Source organism: Molossus molossus, unplaced genomic scaffold (assembly GCF_014108415.1).
Source record: "Molossus molossus isolate mMolMol1 unplaced genomic scaffold, mMolMol1.p scaffold_m16_p_13, whole genome shotgun sequence".
Taxonomy (NCBI): Eukaryota; Metazoa; Chordata; class Mammalia; order Chiroptera; family Molossidae; genus Molossus; species Molossus molossus.
Window position 1 is genome coordinate 27,808,265 of NW_023425348.1, and position 25,534 is coordinate 27,833,798.

Sequence of the window (25,534 nt, forward strand, 5' to 3'; positions counted from 1 at the left end):
CATCAATGTTTCTCTCTCTGTCTTTGTCCCTCTCTTCCTCCCTCTGTATCTAAAGATAAATGCAAAAAAAAAAAAAAAAAAAAAAAAATGTCCTCAGGTGAGGATAAAAAAAAAGAAAAATTATAACAAAAATAAAATAAAATAAACTCACTTCCAGAAAGGTCTTCCCAAACTTCTCAATTTAAAACTAGGTCCCTTGAAAACTTCTAAATAGCACCTTGTTTTTTTCCCTTCAAAATACTTAACATAATTTGTAATTGTGTGGTTATTTTTCTCTCCACTGGTCTCTGAGCTTCTAGAGGGAGAGGAAGAACTGTATCCTTTTTGCTTGCTTCTGTATCCACAAAACTCAGCACACTGCCTGCACATACAAGGTGCTCAGTAAATATGTGTGAGTGATCGAAGAGTTAAGTTCAGGCTGAAAACCATATTGGTGTTTTCTGATAATGAGGAAGCACAGTTGGGGGCAACACAGTTGATAGGCAACACCTTTTGATCTTAAAAATGTGCCAGACCAAAAGGGACAGCTGGTGTATGAGTCACTGATGAAGATCTTGAGGGTTATGGATCTAAGAGATAAGGCAATTAATGTGTTGTCTTTCTGCTTGGAACTGAAAACCTACAGAGGATTACTTACAGCCTATGGAATAAAGGTGAAGTTTCCCTGCTGTGTTCTATGCATGCTGACCTGCTGCCTTAATGGGACTCAGGGGAATTGTGGTGTTAGTGTGATCTGATTTTTCCAAGCAAAAAAAAAACAAAAACCAAAAACCAGAAACCCTGAAAGGAGTTAGACAAGCATGAAGACAGGCAAGTTAATGAAGCTCTTATTTCTCCTGAAATAGAAACTTAACATTTGCCAGGAGGGAGAAAGATGAAAGATGTGAAGAAATTAAGTTGAAAGAATTCAGTGGTGTTCTTCTTTTTAAAAAATTGATTTTAGAGAGAGAGAAATATCGATTTGTTGTTCTGCTTATTCATTGGTTGATTCTTGTATGTGCCCCGATGAGGGATTGAACCTGCAACCTTGAGGTATTGGGAGGTTGTACTAACCTCCACTGAGCTACCCGGCCAGGGCCTCCACTGGTGTTCTTGGCTTGAGGGTTTGCTCAGGTGCTCCAGTGGGGGTGGAGTGGGTCTTCCTTCCCATCCTTTCACTGAAGACGTGAATTCCACGAAACCAGAGCAAGGAACATGAAGATCCTGGTTGGAGTTTTCATCGGTGCCATTGTGCAAATAAAAGCAGAGATCTTAAAACATTTCCTTATATGGACCTTCACAGCTTTAAGAATGGTCAAGGCTACCTTTACTGCAGCTTTGAGTGGGTATAATTTCGTTAAAAGTATTGTTATAAAAAGATATATATGATATTACTACCAGTGAGAAAGAGACATTTTTATTATAATACTTGATACTTAGCAGTTTTCTCTGAGGAATTCAAATCCCAGCTAAGTGAGTAGGCTAGCTTCTGGTAGAAATGTAAGTGGATGGGACTTCACGCTACACTTTCTCAAATACAAGAAGTTGGATATTGCCCTGGATGGTTCCTCATGGTTAGAGCATTGGCCCATGCATCGTAGAGTCACAGGTTTGATTCCCAGTCGAGGGCATGTACCTGGGTTGCAGGTTCAGTTCCTGGCCCTGGTCAATCAGGGTGCGTGCGGGAGGCAACCAATCGATGTGTCTCTCTCACATTTATTTTTCTCTCTCCCCCTCCCTCCCTTCCTTTCACTTTCTCTAAAAAAAAATCAATGGAAAAGATATTCTCTGGTGAGGACTAACAAAAAAAAAAAACACACCTAAAAATGAAAGTTGGATATGTTCCACTCAGCTTGGGGAAAGTGAATTTTAACCCTTTCTTAGTTCTAGAAGGATTTTTTCCATAATGTCAGCTTCTGGAACTCATATCAGATTTAACTATGATCAATGTCAATTGAGCACCGGTGAGGGAAGCATTGCCAAAGGAGTTCTTTGACCACTGCATCCAGCTAGGCTTTGTATAACTTACTTAAATGTTCTAGGTCTCAGTTTCCTCATTGTGAAACAGGGATTAAAAACAATATCTCCTTGCCCTGGCCAGTGGTTGGAGCATTGTCCCATACACTGAAAGGTGGTGGGTTTGATTCCTGGTCAGGGCACATACAGGAGGCAACCGATTGATGTGTGTGTGTCTCTCTCTAAAATCAATGAAAAACATATCCTTGGGTGAGAATAAAAGAAATCCCACAACAAAACAATATCTCCTCTTAGGGTTAAGTGGCACCTTCTATGGTGGAACCATCTTGGTGACTTAAGAAGGATTTGCCCTGACATAATAACACACACACTTGGTCATCGACCAGACCTCGAGCCCAGAGCTTGGCTTCAATAGGACGTCTCCAGAGCCAGGGCCAGCTCCCTCCTGACCGTCATAAATGCAGTCCTGGGTGAAGACTCTTGAGCCCCACTTCGAACCAGTGGAGCTAAGATGACTGCCAAGCAGGTGCGAGGCAGAAAAGGAAACAGGCTGAATCTACATGACGAAAACCTGCAACAAAAGTTGATTGAGGGACAGTTGACTGAGTCTGAGGAGCCCTAGTAGGGACTCCCCAGGTCTCGGAGACTCCAGGTCAAGTGGTAATTCCTGAGACTTTCAGATTACATAGGCCAGTAACCTGACAAAAACATTTAGGGGTGAAACTGAGGTTGCCAACTAATGACCAAAAACAAATACCCAAGCTACTACAAATGCAATATTCACTGATGCAAAAATGGAACACATTTACCTTACATTGCTCTGATAAGCTCTTGTTTTGGCCCTGACCAGCAGAAACCTCTCCGGGGACCTGTGGCCATTGGCAGATGAGCCTGGTACCTCTGCTGTAGAAAAGGCACAGCCAGGCACAGGTAGCCGGAGGGAGCAGGTTCATGAACATAGGCCGCCGACCTCCGCTCCTGGCAGCTGCAGCCAGGCCACGGACCAGTTTCAGTTTTGAGGATCCTACTTCAGCAAAGGCCCTGAGGCATGCGGCCTTCGCCATTCCAGACCTACCTCTTCTTGCTTACTACTTACATAATTTGTCCCTCAAAACCAGCACAGCAAAGCACCGCACAACTCTGCACATCTCTGACACACAAGGCAGCGTTTTCTTCTTTATCCTGAGTGTGAGTCCTTGTCCTCTTCACAGCATCACACAGGGGCCCAGCGTGGTGTGTCTCCCACAAACCTACACTCATCATCTTCTTTTTGTTTTTCCTCACCCAGTTCTACAAAGCGAATGGCATATGGATGAGTCAGAAGAACCACATGGCCTATATTATTCATTCATTCATGCAATAAATATTTATTGAGAGCCAATTACACACTAGTCTCTATGCCAAGTGACAAGGATATAGCAGTGAGCAAGCAAACACAGTGCCTTCTCTCATGGAGGGAGAATGAGAGAAAGGAACAAATAGACATGTAATTATAAAACGTGACAAGAACAGGGAAAAACAAGGAGTGTCATGACAGTGTAACAGATGGAGTGGTCAAGAAAAGCTTTCCTGAGGAAACTAAGGCCTGAGGGGGGATGTGGACATGCAGTGGTTTTGTCACCTTTAATCCACTTTCTGTTCTTGTATAACGTCCTGATGATTATCTTTGGGGGCTTATGTTCAAGGAGTCTCATTCTTCACAGGCTAGGTAGGACTGGGCATGTGACCAAGCTCGGTCAAGCTGACTTCTTTCAGGGCTTGGAATCTTGGGTGGACGATGAAAGGACAGAAGAAACTGGAGTGGGCAAGGGTGCTGAACGAGGGGTGGAGCCGACCCAGTGCCTCTGGAGGGGCAAGTTGCCCCAGATCTCCTGGGACCAGATTGAGTCTGGCTTTGTCTTGAATGCAAAGGAAAGTTGTAAAGATATTTAAGTATGAGAAGGATATTTTTAGTAACAACACATGTCATAAAGGAAAAGCAGAACCATCTAATGAACGGTGCAAAGAATCTTGACTTGGTCGTTCCAGTTCTGTTCTGAGCCGGCTCCAGGACCCTAGGAGTTTGTCAGTCTCTCTAATCTCTCTTAGTCCCAATTTCCTCATCTATAAAATGAGGCAGTGGATTAGCTGATCTCTAACTTCCCTTCCTTACTTGATGTTTCATATCTATGGTGAAACCTTGTCAAACTGGACAGATGTCTCTCATTAAGAAGTTCATGAAAAAAATGGGAGCGATAAACAACCAACCTCTATAACACCTGTTGTGTTTCAAGGAGTTAAAATATTAAAAGCACTTACAAGCTGATTTTGCCAGCTTGTTGTCATGTTGGTTGCCAAAGGATTTTAAACAGTGCTAGGCTCAGCAACCAAGTCAATAAAAAACTTGAAAAAAGGTATTCTGTCTGGCTGGTGTCGCTCAGTGGATTAAGTGGCATACCATGGACTAAGAGATCCCAGTTCGATTCCTGGTCAGGGCACATGCCCCGGTTGCAGGCTCGATCCCTGGTAGGGGAGTGTGTAGGAGGCAGCCAATCGATGTTTCTCACATGATATTTCTATCTCTCTCTCTCCTTTTCTCTCTCTCTAAAAATCAATGGATATATATATATATATGAAAGAAAAGAAAGAAAGAAGGCATTCCATAAAGTTGGTTACTCTACTAAGCAAAGACTAGTGACTTCAATCGAATGCTTAACAGAAAACACTAAGGAGTGTAATGACTCTTGGGTGAATTTCACTAAAACCTTGTAACTGCCAAAATGTCTTTGTGTAATGTATCAGTTATCTATTGCTGTATAACAAACCATCCACCACCTATGCTTAAAACAACAACCATTTTATTCCTCACAACTCTTGGGCTGGCTGGGTCTGTTTTGGCTGGTCTTGCCTGGGCTCACTCACATGGCTGCATTCAGCGGGTGGGTTGGCTGGTGGCTGCCGTAGGGGATGGCAAGTCTCTCTCTGTCTGGGGTCTTCCATCTTCAAGGAGTTGGACCAAGTTTCCTTACTTTCGTCACAGCATTCCAAGAGATCAGGGAGGACTGCACAAGTGCTCATCAACTGTCCCTGCTTTTGCCATTTTTGCTGATGTCCCAGTGGCCAAAGCATGTCACATGGCCGAGTCCAGTGGCAATATGGTAGGGGCAACCAAGGTATAATTTATTCGAGGCCTTTAATGTAACAATGTTTGAACTTTCCCTCTTAGACATGGATTGCAAAATATGCAACTTTAACTTACAAATGAAAGTACTTTTACAAAGACACAATATACATATTACTATGAGTATGAGGAAGCATTTGAAGTCACCTTATTAAGGGACTGAATCCCACATCAAATGGCTCTGCTTGCCTCATAAAATTATTCATTAACTTTTAGCCGTGGCCTTGGGAAGTTATGTACATAATATTTAGAGGAAACTGGCATTTACAATTAAAATAAATGAAAGCAATTCACGCTGCAATACTGTCCCAATTTGGAACTTGACGTTTGCTAATTTCATATTCAGCAGCATCCATGCACCCCCTCCCCACACCAATCTTTTTGTCCTAGTATGTGCGTGCCTGTCTCCTCCACTAGCCCTCAAACTCCTTTGAGGGTAGAAGTCTTACCTCACCCAGGTTTGTTTCCTCCACTCTCACAACACCTTCAACACTCAGATTTGCCTTAAATGCTTGTTAAGTAAACTAATCAACAGTTGCCTTTTATTAAACACATATACGTTCCAGGGACTTGACTCACAGACTGGATCACCAATTCTTCCCCAATGTCGCAGATGAATGTTATTCACTACAGTTACAACTGAGGGGACTGAGGTGCAGAAAGCTCAAGGCGCAGAAAGCTCAAGGTGCACGGGCTGAGACTCCAGCCAAGTCCCGCCCGATGCCTTTTCACTGCTGCTGTATATGTGGAGCCTGAAGGACACTGTCAGAGGTGAAAAGACAGCCTCCAGGTGATCGAGAAAGGCCAGAAGAAAACAGTAAGAGGCAGTAGTAGCCTGCAGGGGGCCCAAACTGTTCACTGCCTTTGCAATAAAATAAACACTTGTTAATTGAGAGATTGGCCACTGAAACCCAGGAGGAAAACCTGCAGAAGAGCCAGTTCTACAGCTCTTACTAAAACCAAGACCAGTTAATTCTTGGGGGTGGGGGAGAGAGATTTTGCTCCCTAGGCTGGCCCTGTGGGCAGGTGACAATACCACACATACCAGGGTATTACAGTTGTCTTCAGGTGAAAAGGTAGGTAGCCATTATTTTGCATTTTATCTTATTACCTACTAAACCAGTAACATACTAACAATAGCTACCATTTAGTTACTATGGTATATACATACAATGCATGATCTCAGTTAATCCAATAACCCTATGAAGTAGATTTTATTAGTCTTAATTTACAGATACCTTACGGTACCCAGGACATCAGCTTCCCCAGCTTTTAAGTGGTAGATCTAAAACCTAAGTCAGCTTGACTAAAAGCCCTAGATGACATTTAGCTGTGGGCCTCTTTTGGCTTTGGTGCTGGTCAGAGGTGAGGAATTGTGAATCCCATTTGGTCATGCAAAGCTGCGCACGTGTGTGCGTGCATGCGTATGTGTCATTTACCAAAAAAACAAATCCAGGTCAGGATATTTTGAGGTGTGAAAACCTAATTGGGTGGAGAGGCAAAAATCTCTACGCATTCATTCATTCATTCTTTTGCTTCCCCAAAAAAGTATTTCTTGGGCACTCCAGGCAGGGCAATGGCGAACAGGAGGGACATGTGTGCTCCTCTAACCACCATACCCTCCCGATTTTACTATTTCGTGGGCGAGGCACTCGGAGAAGCAGGAAACGGACGTAACCACTCGGGGGATGACTTCTGCCCCGGCGGCGCGGGAGCCAGGGGAAGCGCGGAGCGGCTAGGTGGTCAGGGCAGGCTCCCCGGAGGCAGCGGCGAGCCCGGCCCGGCCCGCGGGACGAGTCTCCCGGGCCCGCGGCCGCTGCTCGGAAGCAGGCGTTGGGCTGGGCCCGGAACGGGGCTGGCCCGGGAAGGGTGGCGGGGCGGAGGCGGAGGGCGGCCGCGGGGTTAGGGTTAGGGTTAGGGCGAGGAGATTCGGCTTCCCGGCGGCAGAGGGCGCCTGGCGCTGCGGTCCGGCGCCGGAGCCACGAGCGCGGGCGCGGGGAGGAGAGGCGAGGCGCGGCGCGCGAGCGGGGCCACTGCCACGTCTTCCCGGCAGTGGCGGCGGCGCGGGAGGTGAGCGGCGCGCGGAGCGGGCGGGCGGGCGGGCGCGGGGACCGGCACTGGGCGGGAGAGCCGGCGCCGGGACAGCGCGGTTCCCGCCACGCCGGCTCCGCCTCCGCCTCCGCGCCGGGCTGACCGCCGAGGCCCGAAAGCCCAGCGGGTCCCGAGCGCAACTCGTGAGGGCTGGGCGCGCAGGGGCCGGGGAGACGCCAGCCCGCCCGGCTGCTGCGGCTCCGGGCGCGGAATCCCCGGCGCTGCGGGGCCCGGGCCGCGGCCGGTAAAAAGTTGGGGCGCACGGCGAGCCTGTGTGGGCCGGGCGGGAAGTGTGGGTGCCGGCGGGCTCGGGGGTCGGAAGGGTGCGTTGACAGGGGCGTCCCGGGCCGGAGGCGGGTTGGCCGCGAGCGCCCGGTTTGGGAAGGCGGGAGACGCGGTCCTCTGCAGGCGGGGAGGAACGTGTGCTCAGGGTCTCGGGCAGCAGTGGACCAGTGTCCGGCCGGGGGCTCTGCTGTGCGGAGGGAGGCCCCACGGGGTACGAGCCCTGGGGACCGTGGGACCAGCTGGCCGTGGGGTAGAGCGCTGGGGAGTGGGCTTTGCCTCCTCCCTGCCTATTTCGGGGCAGACCCAGAGAGAAGGTCAAGCTCAGAGTTGGGGACGCCCCTGGCGTCTGAAGACCCGATGGGGAGTTCCTGTAAGGGGTGGGGGAGGGAGCTAGGCATTGCTTCCTCCACCGCTTGGGTTGAGTACCGCCCCTCCCCATCTGCCACCTTCACCTCTCAGACTGCAGTGCTTTTGTCCTGGGGAAGTTGAGGAGGGACCCTTGAATGGAGGAGATATTTCAGGGTTCCAAGGTGAATAGGAGTGGGCTCCATGAAATCATAACTGGAACCCGGAGCTGCTTGAAAACACAACTCTGACCACCTCCCACACCCACCCAACCCATTCCCTCTCCAGTACCTCCAGGTCTGATTCTCTGGGTTGGGCTAGCCGGTCCCTAAAACCTAGCAGCACATTTGCTCACAGAGTCCTGTGTAGCCTGAAGGGGGTGTAAAACGTGCCTTTTTATTCTTTGGCTGAGGTTGGTTATTTTAGAAACAAGTGGTTCTGGAGATGTTGGATGCTTAATTAGAATAACCTGTATGGTGCCCCTGGAAAATGGAGATGACTCATATGGGCTTAATTTTTTCTTCCCCAGAAAAACTTTGCATTCAAGACACAAGTGTGCCAGGTCATTTGCAACAGTGGTAGAGCTGGAGACCCACACAGTGGGCCTTTTGAGCTCTAGCCCTAGGCATATTAGCAGGGAATATGACCTTGAATGAGTCACCCTTCCTTTCTGGACCTCAGTTTCCTTATCTGTGAAATAGGGTAGAGAGAAAAAGAGAGGGAGAGATACAATCTGTTGGTATCTATCGGTGGCAGGAGCAGGTTTCTGATGGAGACAGATCTTTTTCCTTGTGAGATTAGATTAGCCACACAAAGATAACCTCAGCATGTTCCTAAAAAAAATAGGATGGACTTAAAACAGATGAGAAGCCAGAATGATTGCACAAAGCAAGACAGAACCAAAAACTAATAGTAATTGGTACATACAGTATGGATACTGTTCTCATGCAGGCAATTAGTGTACATGGTTGGCTAGCTATTTTTACTGTAAAGTTGTTTGCTGAAAAATAATGATGTATATTTCACTTGTGGATCTGAATTTTTTTTTTTTTTTTTTTTAACCTTCAAGCCTGGAGTGGATGCTCAGTTGGACTGGTCTGGTACAGCCTTACTAGAAGAAGATCCCCAGGATCTCTCATTGCCATAATACTATAGATTTCCTTCTGTCTGACTGATGCTGGGACCTAGTACCATCGCACTTCTGTCATCTTTTCCATTCTGGCTTAAGAAGTGGTGAGCTGATTACTGTTGCATATGACATTTCTGAACTTCCCAGGCTTCATTTACAGTGATTGTAATTAATAGGCAAACAGTGCATTACATGCAGGACATTAAAAAAAGCTTAAGGTAATTACTGTCCACCCCACCCCTGTTCCCAGACCTTCTGGGCAGCCTCTCGCTAGAACTTCCAGGTCACCTGCTGGGCATCCAGATTTGGATACTAAGAGTCATCACAGAGTTGAAAGGACATGGCCAGGTCAAACAGCACATTAATGATCAAACCATGATGCTGGGAGGAGAGGAGGATTTTTTTGTATTTCATAACTGAATGCTCCTGTCCTTCTGTTTTCTTCCCTTAGTAGCTTTCCAAATCCGTTTGGATTTGACCACATCATTTTCAGTAATCCTTTTTTGTCAGTTTCTTGGAAACTGGTTATATTATCTCTGAGTTTTGAGGTAGTAGTAAAATTACATTCTCTTGAACAAGTAAAGGCTTGATTAATTAGGTTGAATCTTTAAAATAATCTGTTGTGTGTGTGTGTTTAAATTTTGTTTTAACTAAGGGCTGTTAAATCAATAAATGTCGTGATGCTATTAGCAGTTACCATTTGAGCCTCTGCCATTTATCAGGCAGTGTAAAGTGAGAAAACAGCTCTGTGTTACAGATGACGTGCCCAAGTAACTGTTGATCTTTGAAACCAAACAACCTTTTGTAATAGTGAAAGAGGAATTCTTAGCTATCCTACAGGGTTGTGATATTATATGAGGTAATATATATGGAAAGCAACATGTAAACTGTAAAGTACTGTCCAACCCAGAACGGTGTTTAACATAAGCACTGGGGACACTGGGAGCTATGAACCCATGGGTCTTGGTGTCTGATGGGCCTGGGTATACATCCTGATTCCATCACCTGACCCTTCTGAGCCTGGTTTCTGCATCTGTCAAGTCAGGATATTGTCTGCCTTATGTTAAATGAGACATACTTGTGAATTGCAGTGGTGCTCAGTAAAGGTTGATGTCCACCCCCTTTTCTCTCCCTTTGCCCACAGGCACTCGGGATAATGGCATTGATTAAGTCTTCCAGTAGGAATTGTCCTCAGGGGAAAAAGGCTTTTAAAGTACACGTTTTGTACTTACGGATAATTCTTTCTGCTTCTGCCTTCCCATTCCAGTCCCCAACTTGCTGAGTGAATATTGCAAGCCACCTGCCGTCATCTTAAAGGCAGGGTTGACATGAACAAAACCAGAAGTTGGGAAGGACGCGTCTTTGATAGGAAGGTGAAGATGGTTGTAGCTAGTTTCCTTTTGCCCATTTTGTGCTCTTCTCTCCTTTTTTATTCAGTTTATGGACAGGGAAAAGATTCTGAATTTGGGGGGTTTCTAGCTAGAAGGAGGTATTGGAAGAGCTGTAGGGTAAGGGAAGGGGGCAGGGGAGATATGGAATGGGAAATTAATGGAAGAGTTGAATCTGACAGTAAAAGCTGGAAAGTTTGGTGTGGGAGAACCCTGATAGATGTATGATTTGGCTAACGATGGGGCCAAGTTCCATCTAGTCCTATAAGTCTCTCTTGTGGGGCTTTGAAGTTTTCATGCCCCGGGCAGATTTAGACTGGTTGTGGTGGCATCATAAATGAGTTTCCATAGTAAGCTGTGTGCTGAAAAGGAAATGAAATTCCAGGAGGGTGTTTGTTGTGACTGATGCCAGAATTTCTCTGACAATTTTATTAAGATGCAGTCAGTTTATAAATGTACTTCTTAGTTCTCTGAAGATATTAATTAAGCAATAGTTAAAAAACAGAAATGTGTTCTTTGTGAGCTTTTGAAATTTAATCTTCCAAAATCTTTGGAACAGAAGAAGGCCAAACAAAAATCATAGAGCTATATATTTTAAAAGCATTTTCTCCCAAAGGAATGTTTTCCTTCTCCTTCCCTTCCTTTCCTCCCCTTGCATTATTTTGATAATGAGTATATTTTGGTTTCTTTCACATGTTGGAAGCCTAATTTTTATGTTTATGACCCTTAACTTTTAGATCTTGAACGTGCCTTCTTTTCTCTTGAGTTAATTCATACTCATTCATTAGGAAGCAACAGTGTGGCAAGTGATAAAGAGCTCAAACTCCTGCCCAGCTGGTGTGGCTCAGTTGGTGAGCATTGGCCCATGCACCAAGAGGTCGCCAGATCAATTCCTGGTCAGGGCACATACCCAGGCTGTGGGCCTGATCCCCAGTGGGGGACATGCAGGAGGCTGCCAGTCGTTCTCTCTCATCGATGTTTCTGTCTCTTCCTCTCCCTCCCTCTCTCTCTAAAATCAATAAAGAAAAAACATTTAAAAAAAAAAAAAAAAGAGCCCAGACTCCAGAGCCCAGCTGGGGATAGGTAGAGTGGTAATTGCCCTCGGAGAGCCAGGCTCTCTACAACTTGGGTTTAATCCTCACGGAAACTCTGGAGGCTGGTCGTGTTATTCCCAGTGCACAGAAGAGGAAATGGGCACAGAAATAGCCAGCAGGTGGTTCATCTGAGTGTCAGCTGAGATCTGTGTGACTCCGCAACCTGCGCAGGCAGAGGCCTTGCACATTCTGCCAGGGTTGGACTGTCCTGCAGGCTGGGGCTCTTCATTCAGGGAGAGGGTCAGATCTGTATTTTAGACAGGTAGCTCCATGGGCTGTGTGGAGTGTGAAATTAGGAGTAATGAGTCCATTGGCATAATTGGCGTGAGAGATGACAAGGACTTGAGGCAGTCAGAGTGGTGATGGAGAGAGGGTGTGTGTGTCTGGATGGACAGCGCTCACTGTCCCCCCAACCTCCTGAATTGCTGATGCTAACTGTGTAGACTGAAAGCAACTTCTGCAGAAACCAGAGTTGCCTCCTTTGGTTTCTTGTGACAGGTAGAGATGGTGCCTAAGTAAAACCTGAAAGTGCCTTCCCCTCTCTTTGCCCTCCTTGGCCTGATCATTCCTGCCTTTCTAGGAGCATCTCAGAGGGTGGAATTCAGGTTCCTCAGACCCCATTTTGGAAATGCTGGTTTGAACATTCAAACAAAGCAAAAGCATTGAAGGAGAAAAGCCTCCAAAGAGGGAAGCTTCCTTGGGGTGTAGTCTATACCCCACTGTTTCTTGGTGCACCCAGTGGATCCACCAGTGGGTGTGATCTTTGATTTTGCCTGTTCCCCAAGAGTTGATCTGCCTATAGGCAGGGTTGATTTGTAGTCACCAAGCGTGTGGGGCTGGCTGGGAAAGGGGGGGGGTGCTGGCGAAGTCACAGTGGTAGCCAGCCCTTTGAGGAGGAAGTGGGTGCAGGCTCAACAGGGAGCCAGGCCATGCTTGGTGAGCGGGATTCAGAGCAAGGGTAGTTTATTGCTCCTGGTGGCTAATGTCTGTATGCCCCCATCAGGATGTACAGTGGTCATGTCAATAATATGCTGGTCTTGTGCCCTCTACTCTGGTCAGTGCCAGAATTCATAACAAACTTGCTTTGGCTTCTGTTTTCCCAAGGGCATAATACCCATGTCCTTCAGATAGTTTGTTCTTTCTTGGCTTGGGCCCGTTGGTTGGGTTTCGGCTTCATTTGGGCTACATCCTCACTGGGAGGAGGGTTACCTTTATTCTCAGGGTTACCTTATTGGATTGCCTGCTTCCTGGCATCTCAGTCCTGAGCCATCTCTGTGGTGAAGCACTGCAGAAAGCTCAGTTCCCCAACTTTCTGCTTGATGGTACAACTTTCCCTCCAAGATTTGACCTCTTTTCCTTGTCTTGGCAGCCCCCAAGTGCAGAATGTTAAAGTGCCCCGAGTTTGTCTGGTGCTAACAGGGTGCCTGTTTTAATGGAAGGAACATTTTTGCCTGGGAATGTTAGCTGTTAGGTCTGCCTGTTAAACATTATGTCTTAAGCAAAGCCCCTTGGATTTTTTTTCCCTTTTGCTTCATGTTTAGCTCTCTGTGTGTGTGTGTGTGTGTGTGTGTGTGTGCGCGCGCGCGCTTGTTTTAATTATTAGTGGGAAACATAAAAGATACAAATTAAATATTGAAGTCTACAGGAGTGCCTCAATCGGCAAGCAGGGAAAATAGATGTGTATTTAGCCAGGATACAATTGATTTATCTCTCCTTTTCCCACATTGTTGCTGTTTTGTTGGCAGAACTGTCTGATTTGATCGGTTTGGATTTCAGTGGTGAGTGTGGAAAGATGCCTGGGCTGTCTGCCCAAGTGGAGGGTCTCAAATGAGTGGGTTTCGGGGCTGCCAGTCTTGGCTGTCCCCACAGTCTGAAGATCCTGGCACACGGGCCTTTGTTGGGAAGGTGGGGTTTGGCTGGGCATTTTCCTGGACTTTGCTGGGAGCATCTCCGCTGGTGACAGTGGGTGGCTTTCCCTCTGCTGTGGGAAAGGAAGTTCTCTCTCACTGCTGCTCGCTGCGTTTTTCTCATTCCGTGGGCTGAGAGGTGGAAGCCCCAGGACAGGGCTTTGGAGCCGGCAGGTCCAGCGTAGGGCAGGTTTGTAACTTGCACAGAGCTTTTCCAGAAGTTTTCCGTACACCCCACGTTTTCCTTCTTCCCTGTTGAGCCCCATCCCATCTGTTCTCAGTGGCTTAGAAGTTGGACTCGAGCATTATCAGTCACTCTTGGGAAGACGCGGGAGCGTGGCACCAAGCTTGTTCAGGTTGGCGTGGCAATTTCACACCAGAACAAGAGCCCTGCTGTGGTGGTGGTGGTGATGGTGGTGTTTTGTATCCAGTTCAGTTGTTTTTTCAAAAAATGAAATAAGTAATACATGAATATATTATGCTCTCAAGCCCCACACACCCATTCAAAGAGTACATAGTGGTACACAGCAGAAAATGTCAACTCCTCCTTCATCCAGCACCCCTCCCCCCGCACTGCCTCCTTGCTGGGTTCTCAGAGATAACTAGCTTTAGCAGTGTGATGCTTATCCTGAAATTGTTCATCAGCCTGTATAGACACAAAGTTTCGTTTTATTCGTAAGCATCAATCTGGTTGCATCATATATATCATTTTGTTATTTTCTCTTTTCCTGTAATGTGTCTTGTAGATCTTTTCATGCATGGAGCTCTTCTTTCTTCTTTTAATTATTTTTTGTCTACAAAATGTTTTATAGTGTAGATAGCTCATAATTTATGAGGCAGCCCCATTGATAGACAGCTGAACTAACTCATTGGCTTTGCTATTATATCTTCATATATACATATCGTTATGCACATATGCACATGTTTCTCAGCAGTGGAACTGGTGTGTGTCAAATGTTGACGTATTTAAGCTCTTACAGCAATACCCATGCGGGGCTCTCAAGGCTGTTCTGGTTCAAATGACCAGGACTGTGTGAGGCTGCCATTCTTCTAGGTGAAAGAAGCGCATTGTGCTGCCCTGCTGGCCGGTGTGTCTCAGTGGATTGAGCATCGTCCCACTGACTGAGGTCCCTGTTCAATTGCCCATCAGGACACATACCCAGGTTGCAGGCTGGATCCTCAGTAGGGGGCGTGCAGGAGGCAGCTGATCAGTGTTTCTCACATTGATGTTTCTACCTCTCTCCCCCTTCCTCTCTCTAAAAAAAGTCAATAAAAACATATTTAAAAAGTAGATATGCATTGTGTTGAGAAAGCATTTCATCAGTTCCAGGTGAGGCTGTGAGACTGTTCCTTTGGCCTGTCCATCATAGTGGCCGTGTCCATAGTAACCACAGAAAATGACCAAGGTGGGAGCGTCCCGTTGCTGGGGTGGCGCTCCAGAAGCAAGCACTCCTGGTTTCACGTTCTCTCCACTTGTCCCAGAGGCCAGGTACTAGAACAGAGCTCTGTAATTTTGGTGCAGCCTGCTGGAGTGTTTCAGCCAAGCTCTCCCCTGAGGAAGCAAGCGTACATAGGCAGCACATCGAGACCAGTCTGTTCTGCCCTGCTGAGGCGGCAGAGATTTGAGACTGGGGAGCTGAGCTGGGAGAACATTTCAAGATTGCTGACCGGAGACCAGGCACCGTGCCTTCTGGAATAGCCTCCATGACTGAGCGCAGCAAGATTCTGTGTGCGGTGGGCCCTTCCTTCCAGTGCTGTGGTGATCAGTCTCTCTCTTGGCTTGTTGGAATCCTGTGATGGTTGCCTCTTAGCCAGGATGCTTTGGGGAGAAGCCATGGTTTCCTAGAAGGTGTTCCAAGGGCCTGACCTGGTCGAGGAGGCATCTGGCCCTCATGAATAACCCCTTTCCCCACTGACCCTGCCGGCTGGGCTGCCCAGTGGGTTTTGGGAAGCTCTGGCCAACTGACTGACTGTGTCCTTTGCCTGCCATTCAAAGGGGGCCAGAGAGAAGAGTGAGCGATGGAAGAGGAAGCCTGGGGTGGCGAAGAGGCTCCAGGGTCCGGCCAGAGCGGTTCAGCTCCCACTGAGCACCTTGCGGCTGTGGGGCTTGAGCAGAGTTATCTTGTCTCCCTGCGTCTCAGCGTCCTAGTCCGAAAGCCAGGGATAATGTTAGTACCTGCCTCACAGGGCTCTTGTGAGGAGTCAGAGAGTAATGTTTGTCAAGTTCTTAGTAGGGACTCAGTAATTATAAGTCATGACTACTCTTATTTGCGTTCCTTTTTCCTTAATACATAAAACTGCCCGTAATGGAGTAAGGCTTGGGTGAGGAGGCTGGGAGGCCGGGAGCTCATGGGAGGCAGGTTTGGATGCTGTGGGCTGTGGGATAGAGGAGGGGGCAGGGAGGAGGGCAGGCTGTGAAACACCAGGAACCCAAATGTTTATTTTCTGGTGGGGGGGGGGGTGCAGATAGTAAATTATTCTACGTCATGGTAGGCATTTCCTAGGGCTCCTGTGACAAGGGACCACACCCTGGGTGGCTTAGCAACAGGCTCCTTCTCCCAGCTCTGGAGGCTCTGAGGGGGAACCGTCCCACCTCTTGCCTCACTCCCGGGGCTGCGGCAGGCCTCGTGTTCTTGCTTGTGGCCGCCTGGCTCTGCTGCCTGCCTCCGTCACCACATGGCCTTCTCCCTCTGTCTCTCGCTCTCCTGTTTCCTATAAGCACCCTGGTCCTTGGATTAGGCCAGCGGTTCTCAACCTGTGGGTCGCGACCCCTTTCACAGGGGTTGCCTAAGCCCATCAGAAAACACATATTTCCGACTGTCTTAGGAACCGAGACACGGCTCCTCTATCCGTCTCCAGGCAGGTCCGCCCACGTGCAGATACGCCTACACACAACACGAGGAACTGTATTAAAGGGTTGCGGCATTAGGAAGGTTGAGAACCACTGGATTAGGCCCGCTGTGCTCCAGTGTGTCTTCATCTTGACTGATAATATCTGCAAAGACCATGTTTCCAGATGAGGTCACATTCGAGGTTGCAGGTGGATGTGGCTTTCTGGGGGACACTGTTCAACCCAGAACCGTATGTGAAGTGGTGATTGATGGAAAGCAGGGGGCGTGTGGGGCAGAGGTGGGGTGGGAGGTGTTGGCAGGTGGTCAGGGCAGGCCTTGCTGAGAATGAGTGTGTGAGCTCCCATCTGGAGGAGGGGACTAGGGCTGGAGCCGATGTGGAGGGAGAGCAGAGGGAACAGCAAGGGCAGAGGCCTTGAGGTGGGCATGTGCCTCTTCTGGGATGGGGTAGGAACAGCGTGTTTGAAGAATGTGTGTGTGTGTGAGACAGAGAAGGGGGGAGGAGGGAGAGATCTATCAAGATCAAGAGGATGTGAGGTCCCAGAGGTGTGAGGGGATCAGGGATCAAATAAGTTCCTGCCAGTCTTTGAGAGGACTCAGATGGGAGTTTCAGGTGTTTATCACCTTGCCACATTTAGAAAAGCTGGTCCGTGGGCGAACTCTGTGTGCTCAGCTCTCCAGGTCCTGCTGTGGATAAAGTCACTATGCCATGAAAAGAGCTGAGTCAGCTCCCGTGGGCAGCAGGCCACATTTGGCCTTGAAACTACAGGGCCCAGAGGGATGTCCAAAAACACCTGTGCAGAGACCGAGGGCGCAGTGGTGTGGTCACTGTGCCCGGGCCCGGGGCCCTCTCTCCCCTGCCCACATTGTAATTGACCTGCAGAGTTTTGTGCAGTGTTGTTCTCTTTTACTTAAAAACAATTAGGCCTGCAAGCCAGGTATCATTCCCTGAAAAGAAGAAGCAACTCCAGGCGGTGGCTCGCCCTTAGCACGCCCGGCCCGAGGATCTGAAGTCTGTGCCGGTTTGGTTTGCATGGTTGCTGTGGGAATCATAATTTCAGATTCCTTGGCTTCTGAGCTGAAGGGAAATCTCCTTATCCGGCTGACATTTAATTTCCTCTTTGGGCCTCAAAGGGAAAGGGCCTGACATGTTTGTGATTAGAACTTCAGAGAAGTGGGCCGTGGGTGGGCCTGCTTTCAGGCCCTCTCCTCTGCTCCCACCTGCCAGCCTAGTGCCAGGGGCAGCCCGCTGAGCGAGGTTATCTGGGAGGCCACTGGCACTGTCAGCCCTCTGGGGAGCACCGCTTTGGAAGATAATTATGTGTAAGCGGAGATGGAAATAGAATTCCCCGGCGCCAGGAGCCAGGAGCAGCTGCTCTTCTGAAGGATTTCAGGAATTGCCTTTGGGAGCCACTCACTCACTCCCCACCCTCCCCCAACAAAACGCAAGTTGTGAAGACTAGTCCTAGCTAGGAAATGAGCATTAAAAACATGTTTTGTGAGATTGTAATTCCTTCTCCGGAGTGACGTCTGGGTGTGCTTCCCCCAGCACATCAGAAATGCTTCCTGAGAGGGGCTCCCTTGACACTCTGCAGCCCCTCTGCCAGATGATACAGGAGTTTTGTTGGGGAGCATCCCCAGGAGTCTGTGGAGTCTGGTCTTATTAGAGGCAGAGAGGCCTCGCCCAAGAGTGGGAGCCAGACAGGGCGCCAAGTGTTCCCATAAAACACCTCCACACTTATGCTCAGGGTGGCCTTTGTTTCTAACACATCCAAGTGCTTAATAAATACATACTTGTTGATGGGCAGGGTCTACTGGCTGTGGGCCCTGGCCGTGTTTCGCTCGGCTTCCAGCAGGCAGCATGCGGTGAGCTAGCTCGAGCCCGAGAGCTCAGTCTTCTGGCCCACGTGGGGACTGGTCGCATCGCCGTGGCCTTGGGGAAGTCATTTGCCTCCCTGGGCCTCAGTTGTCACCTCGTCTTTAATCTGGGGGTTGGATGAGAAGGTCCCTGCCCCCTGCACCCCTTTCCCTGGTCACAGTGGAATCTCCTTGAGGGCAGTAGGAACATGACTGTCCTGTGAGCCTGACGTGTGCAGAGCTCCCCCTGTGGCCTTTGTCCTGCTGGACCAGACCCCCAGAGTGCCTGCCTTCTGGGCAAGGAGGAACAGGTGGCAGGGGATTGGGCCTAAATCTCCGCCCTGGCTCTGGAGGCCTCCAGTTGTTCAGCGTGAGCCCTGGGTCCCGTCTCAGGTTTCATGCAACTTTTATTCTTGCCTTGAACAGAGTCCCTTTATATCTGGTGAGGCAGAAAAGAATGGATCATCACTGCAAAATTGTATATATATTACATTCCAAGTTTTAAAAATGTCTGTGCATGGGAAAAATACTATAAAGAATTTAATTTCAGTGGTTAGCTCTGGATTCTGGTATCACAGGAGGTTTTCTTTCTTTTTTTTAATTTAATTTTTAATTCTAGAGAGAAAGGAAGAGGGGGGCGAGAGAGAGAAACATTAGTGTGAGAGAAAAACATCAGTTGATTGCCTCCCACATGCACCCTGACCAGGGATCAAGTCCACAACCTGGGCATGTTCCCTGACTGGGAATCGAACCAGCGACCTTTCGGCGCATGGGATGACACTCAACCAACTGAGCCACGCCAGCCAGGGCGAGAGATTTTTTTTTTGGTACCTGCCCCTAGCGGGAACTGAACCCTGCCCCTAGCGGGAACTGAACCCAGGACTCTCTGGTCTGCAGCCCGACGCTCCAACCCCTGAGCCAAACCGTCCAGGGCTGATTTTTTTATCTTCATATTTTATAGTATTTTCTACATTGATCATTATCTTTATATTAAAAACGATTAAAGTCACCTTAAATAATAAATAGCTACTTATTAAGATTTAATATGTGTTAGATGATGTTAAGAACTTGCCATTACAATATCTTATTTAATCCTTACTATGAATCTGAGGTCCTTTATTTAAAATAGATGTTAACTTATTTTTTATTGTGGTAAAATATACATAATATAAAAGTTACCTTTTTAACCATTTATTTTATGTTTTTAAATTTATCTTTATTGTTGAAAGTATTATAGATGCCCCTCCTTTTTTCCCCATTTACACTCTCCTCCCCACCCCCCCTCCCCCTTCCTTCACCGCACTGTGGTCTGTGTCCCTTGGTTAAGCATATATGCATATCAGTTCTTTGGTTTATCTCTTTCCGCCCACCTTCCCTCTGAGGTTTGTCAGTGTGTTCCCTCCTTCCATGTCTCTGGATCTGTTTTGTTCGTCAGCTTTTTAACCATTTTATATAGTTCTGTGCATTAGGCACATTCACTATGAAATCCTTTTTTTTTTAAACTTCTTATTTTATAAATGAGGAAGCTGAGACTTAGAAAAACAAAGCCAAAGGTCACCAAGAGTACGTAGTTTCAGAGACAGGATTTGAACCCCAGATGCAGAGACTCAGAGATCTGGCTTCTCTGGTTTGTGGTGGTTGGAGTCCATGGTGACGTCCCCTGCCCTGTGCTCACCACTTGACTGCAGAAAGCCAGTCGCTAGTGTGTGTCTCCTTTGAGAGTTGCAGGGTTGGGCTCTGTGTGTGTGTCAGGGAGGTGGGTGAGCAGCCCAGCTCAGGGTGCGTGCAGCCCACGTGGGTCTGCCTGCCGATGGACACCAGGGTTTGACTGCTGTGCTCCGCTTTCTGTTACGGCGAGTGAAGTGTGTGGGCTGCTGTGTTGGGAAGGCTGTGTGTTAGGATTGTCTCTAGAAGGGGGGCAGTGGGGTGCAGTGGAAAGAGCAGTGGCCTAGAGCTCAGAGACCTGGCTGCAGGGGGTCTGGGCGCACCAGGCTGGGTAATTTTAGGGAAAGGGCATGAGTTAGAAGGTCTGTGCTACAGTCCTGATTTTACCACGCGGTAGACATGATTTGGCCGCAATTTCCTCATCCCTAAATGGGTGATAAAAATGCTTGTTCTACCTGCCCTCCACAGTTGTAGATGATTACATGCCACGACGCGGGAGAAAGGTGCCAAGTAAACCAAAGTGCTGTCAAGTAAATTTCTGCGACGGGAATTTTGAGTGAGTAGTGGGAGGGTGGAGCATCTGGGCTGACCTCAGAGACTTGCTGAGGATGGTGTAGATGTGAAGAGTAGCAGGTCTGCTTAGTTGGTCAAGTGTAGTGTTCCCCGGTCTACTGATGGGCATGCTCGGGGGGTTACTGCAACGTGTTCCTGCCAAGGTCCTTGGAGTCCCGCTCCCGGAGACAGGCATCGCCCTGGTGAAATGATTCGTAATGTGGGGGAGCTTCTTACCCTGGTCTTATCTCTTCCTTGTCTGTACAGCAGATATCAGTCTCATCTCTTTCTGGTCTTTGATTTTGAGTAGCCAAGCATGTGAGTGGTCTGGGATCTGGAGAGCTCACTGGTGAGGGCAGGAGCTCACCTTCGCACAGCAGACATAACTAGTGATGGCCGCTCGTTGCACCAAGATACTGTGGAATATCAAGATCAAGAAGACAGGGGAAGATGCATGGACGCAGGAAACAGTTATGAGGGTGAGCGATAGGGCTGGAAAAGTGACTGCCTGAGAGCTGGAACTTTCAATCGAAGGGAATGAAAATGCATCTTGGGGCGAGTCAGAGGTAATGAATTGTTAGCGTGGCTTCTGTGACTCTTTGCTTGTAAAAAAGAAACTGTTGGAATCAGCTGTTTTAAAGCTAGGGTGTCTGTCTAGCTACCCCCAGGATAATTTTTTGAGTCATCATTGTTTCAGTACCCGTTTCACCTGGTCAAGAAGGCCGGGGGTTCTGTGCCTGCTGAGACCAGCGGCCCTGCCTCCCTGTCCGCTGGCTTTTGGCGTTGAGAACAGTACTTGAGGACTAAGTAGGTCATGGATGTCTATTTTGAACCTTGGCTGGGCTGCATGGACATTTAATTTCCGGATCAAATCCTGTTGGACTTGTTTGCCCAGAAGGTTGGCAGCCAGTGCACTCCGATTGGTCGTGTGGTGTATTTATAAAGTGTGAAGAGTGTGGAGGTAATGAGACAACTCCTCTGTTCCTGCATGAGGACTGGAGAGCTTTCAGAATCCTGCAGGAAGTCGCGGAGTGGAGTTTTCTACCCTGCCTCCTTGGATTTTCTGAAAAGTATTCATCCCCACTAACGTCATGAAACCTTTTTCTTTTAAGGAATCAAACGTAATTTTTACCCAGTAGTAGTTGGCTTCTGCTTACATTGGTAATAGATGCTGGTGGCTGATTTACTGTGTTGATCCTTTTATGTACATTTTCTCATTTAATCCTCACAATCTTGGAAATGAGATTATTGTCTGCATTTCACAGGTGAAGAAACTGAGTCAGAATGTGCAGTAATTTGCCCATAGACCGAGTGTGCCAGTAGCAGCGCCAGAGATTTGAACACAGGTCCTTTGCACCACATCTTACGGGTCTTAGGAGCCCTGGGAATGGATGCCAGCCCTGGCTGGAACTGGGGACATGATCGCAGCTCCTGGGCCTGTTCTGAGGAGAGGTGTCACCTTCCTCTCCGAGGCAGCCAGCTGTGGGTGTTGGGGATGCAGGTCCCCAGCTCACGGGACTTCTGTGTGGAGCTGGGGTTGCGTTTCAGGCTCTCACTCTGAGATAACTGGACACAGGATTCTCAGATGTCACTCTGCTGGATTTTCCTGTTCGCTCTTTTTTTCTAGGTGTCCTCGCCTAAGTGCTTGGGTGAGATCCACGAGCAAGCCTGGCGACAGTCATTTTAACCACCTTCTCTGTGTGCACTGGCTGTGGACCCGAATGTCCCTCCATCTTCGGTACTCCGTGCTTGCCCTACATTTTTTAGTGAACGCGAGCTCTTGGGTGGGTGTTTGCTTTGTCTTTCTCAGCAGTTCCTCCCTCTCAGCTCCTCGCAGTGTCGGCGGAAGGCGGCTGCTTGGAGTCCTTTATATCCGCTGGCGTGGGTTTGAGGTCCTTGCACCGGGAGTGCCTCGCCCCCGCTCCCAGCAAGCCAGTGTCACCCCCGCGTCCCAGGTGGGGATTTAAGGGACGTCACAGACCTGAAACTTTTAGGTTCTTCTGAGAGTTTCATGAAAAACGTTGGAGCAGAGGTTTACTTAAAATCAGTTGTATTCTGAAAGTGAAAGCACACCCTCTGAAGTCATTGCCTGTGCCGCTGGTGTGCAGGGGGGTTCGGGTCAGGAGTGCGGGGGCCCGTCCTCCTTTCCCTTCCGGCCGTTTCCTCTCAGAGTCTGCACCCGAGAAACTCGGGGTAACAATAATATCTAAAAGAGCTGTGGTAGGATGTAAAGGAGACCATGTATATAAAATTACCCAGGGCGACGAATGGGTTATTACTTTCTGTGTTTATTTTAAAACACCTGACTGGGAGACCATGGGTCTCAGCTGCAGAAGCAGAGGCCTGAGAAACCCCCTCTTCCCGAAGGGCCTTGGTGACTTCAGACCTCTCCTGCAAACGCAAGTGGAAGCCCACAGACCATAAAGAACTGTAGAGGACCCTTTTTTGGCTAGAATCTTTCCCAGGTTTCCCACTCTTTTTGGTTTGGGGGTGGAGGAGCTGTATTTGCTCCCTTTGCTGGGAACCAGAGCTCAGGATGTCCATGTTAACCACATGGCCACCCAAGTGTCCAGGCCTCATATTTAAAAAAAATGAAGACATGCTAAAATAGGTCTTGAGAAACAGAGGTATTTTGAATGTGCACATTGGACACATTCCTACTTTTAGCACATATGTACAGTGACTATATCATTATCTGGAGACAACTTTAAAGTCTGAATTTAAAGACAACTTTGAGGTCGTCAGGCCTCGCCTCTCGGAAGCCTGCTCAAGCATGTGACAGAGTCAGTCTTACGTTTCTGACCCCCTGGTGGGAGGCCTTCTGCCCCACCCTGGCTCCCTCTCTTGTAAGATTGAGTCTAGACAACCAAAGGGCAAGTCCCAAAGGGACCAGCAAAGTGACCCGTGATTTTTGATCTTTGGGGATTTTAATTTTATGCATATTTGCCATGTGATTTTGGACAATTAGCTTCACTTCTGGCCTCGAGGAACTTGCAGTCTTGTCAGGGAAGTGGACCTGGAGTTGTGGGAGTCCTAATATTGATGTGGGTGCAGACAAGGATGCTTTTCTTCACCAGGGCTTGAGGCTTGACATAGTGGTGGTCTCCAAATCTTAAAGCATTATAGGTTAGAAATTTGTAAGCTGTGGCTTTTTCTACTAAGAGTACTGCAAATAAGATTAAGGACTAGACTTTCCAGAGTGAGCTGCTCGTTCCTTGGGCTCCCAGAGCTCAGCTACACGACCTGGCACTGTGAGTTACAGGCACCTGTTTACCTGCCCATTTGCCCAGCTTGCTGGCAAGCTCTGCAGGCGCAGGGACTTGGCCGAGGGCTTGTTTCCGCGTGGGCATCTTTTGTGTTGTACTTTCGCGTGGAACATAGCTGATACCTACATAAAACATTTCAAGGAGTTGGGATCACGTAACATGGTGGAAAGAAGGTTGTGGTGGATTGTGATGGCAACTACAGCCGTTTTCTTTTCCCAGAATAGGCTCTTAACCACCAGGGGGCATTAGGAGCTGTGTAGGGTCAGGGGGGCTGAAAGTCCCCTCACTGAGGGCCTGTCCGGCAAACCATGCTTGGTTCCTTTCCTTACCCCATGCCCACAGCGCCTCTGTTGAGGAAAACGAACATAGGTACCAGGTAGGCGCTTTGTAATGAGCCCAAGGGGTGAGTTGTGTTATCTCCTATTTTACAGGCCAAGATCTGGAGCTGTCACCCGCTAACATGCAGGTGAGCCAGTCAGCATTTGAGCACGGGTCTGCAGTTCCGTCCGAGGGCCTTAACTAATCCCATGCGCCGCTGCTCTGCCCTGAGGACGTGCCCAGCTGTACAAGCTTAATTAACCTGACAGCCCAAGAAACTTACATTAGATTCAAAGATGAACTTCCTGACATTTAAATTTTTTTTTTTTTTTATCCTCACCCGAGGACATTTTTGCAATTTTTGTACAGATAGAGTGGGAGGGAGAGAGAGAGAGAGAGAAACATCGACGCGAAAGGGACACATCGAGTGGCTGCCACCCACACGACCGACCAGGGCCGGGGACAAACTGCAACCGAAGTACGTGCCCTTAGCGGAACCGAACCCGGGTCTCTCCAGACCGCAGGCCAACGCTCTAATCGCTGAGCCAAACCGGCCAGGGCCTTCCCTACATTTAAAAAAAAATTAGAGCTAAAAGTATTCTATGCAGCTGTAAGAAAGAAAGATCTCTTATCTTTTGAGACGACATGGAGGGACCTGGAGAATATTATCCTAAGCAAAACAAACCAATCAGAGAAAGACAAATGTCACATGATCTCACCTATTTGTGGAATATAACGAACAAAACAAACTGATTAACAGAATAGACCCAGAGACATAGAAGTAGGGTACAGACTGACAAACCTCAGAAAAGGGGGGTGGGGAGAGGGGAGAGATTAAACCACAGAACTTATATGCAGGTATGCGTAACCATGGGCATAACAACAATGCTGGGGACGGGGGTGGGGGGGGGATCAGGAGGAGGGTGTCAATGGGGGGAAAAGGAGAAACATCTGTAACAAAGATAAATTAATAAAAACAAAAAAATAAATAAATAAAAGGGCTATTCTAGAGCAAGGCTCTTTAAGCTGTCATCCACAGTCCGTAGTTACGGAACTATTTTCATGAGCTGATACGTTAGGAAAAAGTGGAGGACAAAATAAAGAATATTAGTGCATCACACGTAGTAAGATGTGTGTGTGTCCTGGATCATGATGGAAATATATTTGGGACTGTGGGTCACGGACAAAAATGTCCTAGAAAGAAAGATGATATGATTTAAATCAATATAGATTAGATTATAAAATCCTTGGAGGCAGGGTTCTGTTTTCTCTTTCTCTTTATGTTCCCTCCACCCTTAATCCATGGTTCTTCAGACTGGAAGTCAGAACACATCCTGCATTGTCCTCATGAAGAAGTGAGAGTGATGGTCTCTCACGTGCTTTGTGAGGGAGAGAGACAGCCCGCTGAAGAGCTTGGGCTTTGAGGTCTGAGGTCCCAGGTTTGAACTCTGTGCAGCATCCAGGTGTGTGGCTTTGGGTAACGTCCTAGCCCTACTCAGCTTCCCCCTCTCCCCCTGGCAGTGGGTGTACAAGGGCTCCCACCTCAAGGCTACTGTGAGGATTAGCAGGGATAACTCCAGTTAAGTGCATTTAGCACAGTGCTGGGCATTTGATAAGCTGTTAAGAAGCATTATCTGCTGCTCTTGTTATTATGATTAATATTAAGAGCAAT

The 25,534-nt window shown here is 48.1% G+C and overlaps 1 protein-coding gene across 3 annotated transcripts in view; it reads left to right on the top strand.

Annotated features, from left to right (window-relative positions):
* The first annotated feature begins 7,136 nt into the window (after nt 1-7,136).
* Nucleotides 7,137-25,534, top strand: part of SMCO4 (single-pass membrane protein with coiled-coil domains 4) — a 76,664-nt gene continuing 58,266 nt past the window's right edge. For 2 of the 3 annotated variants that reach the window (XM_036259049.1, XM_036259050.1), the window contains exons 1-2: nt 7,855-8,022; nt 8,907-9,070. The gene's annotated coding sequence lies outside the window, so the exon portion shown is untranslated. Of the gene's footprint in view, nt 7,187-7,854; nt 8,023-8,906; nt 9,071-25,534 lie in introns of those variants that run through there. The other variant, XM_036259051.1, reaches the window with a different exon arrangement.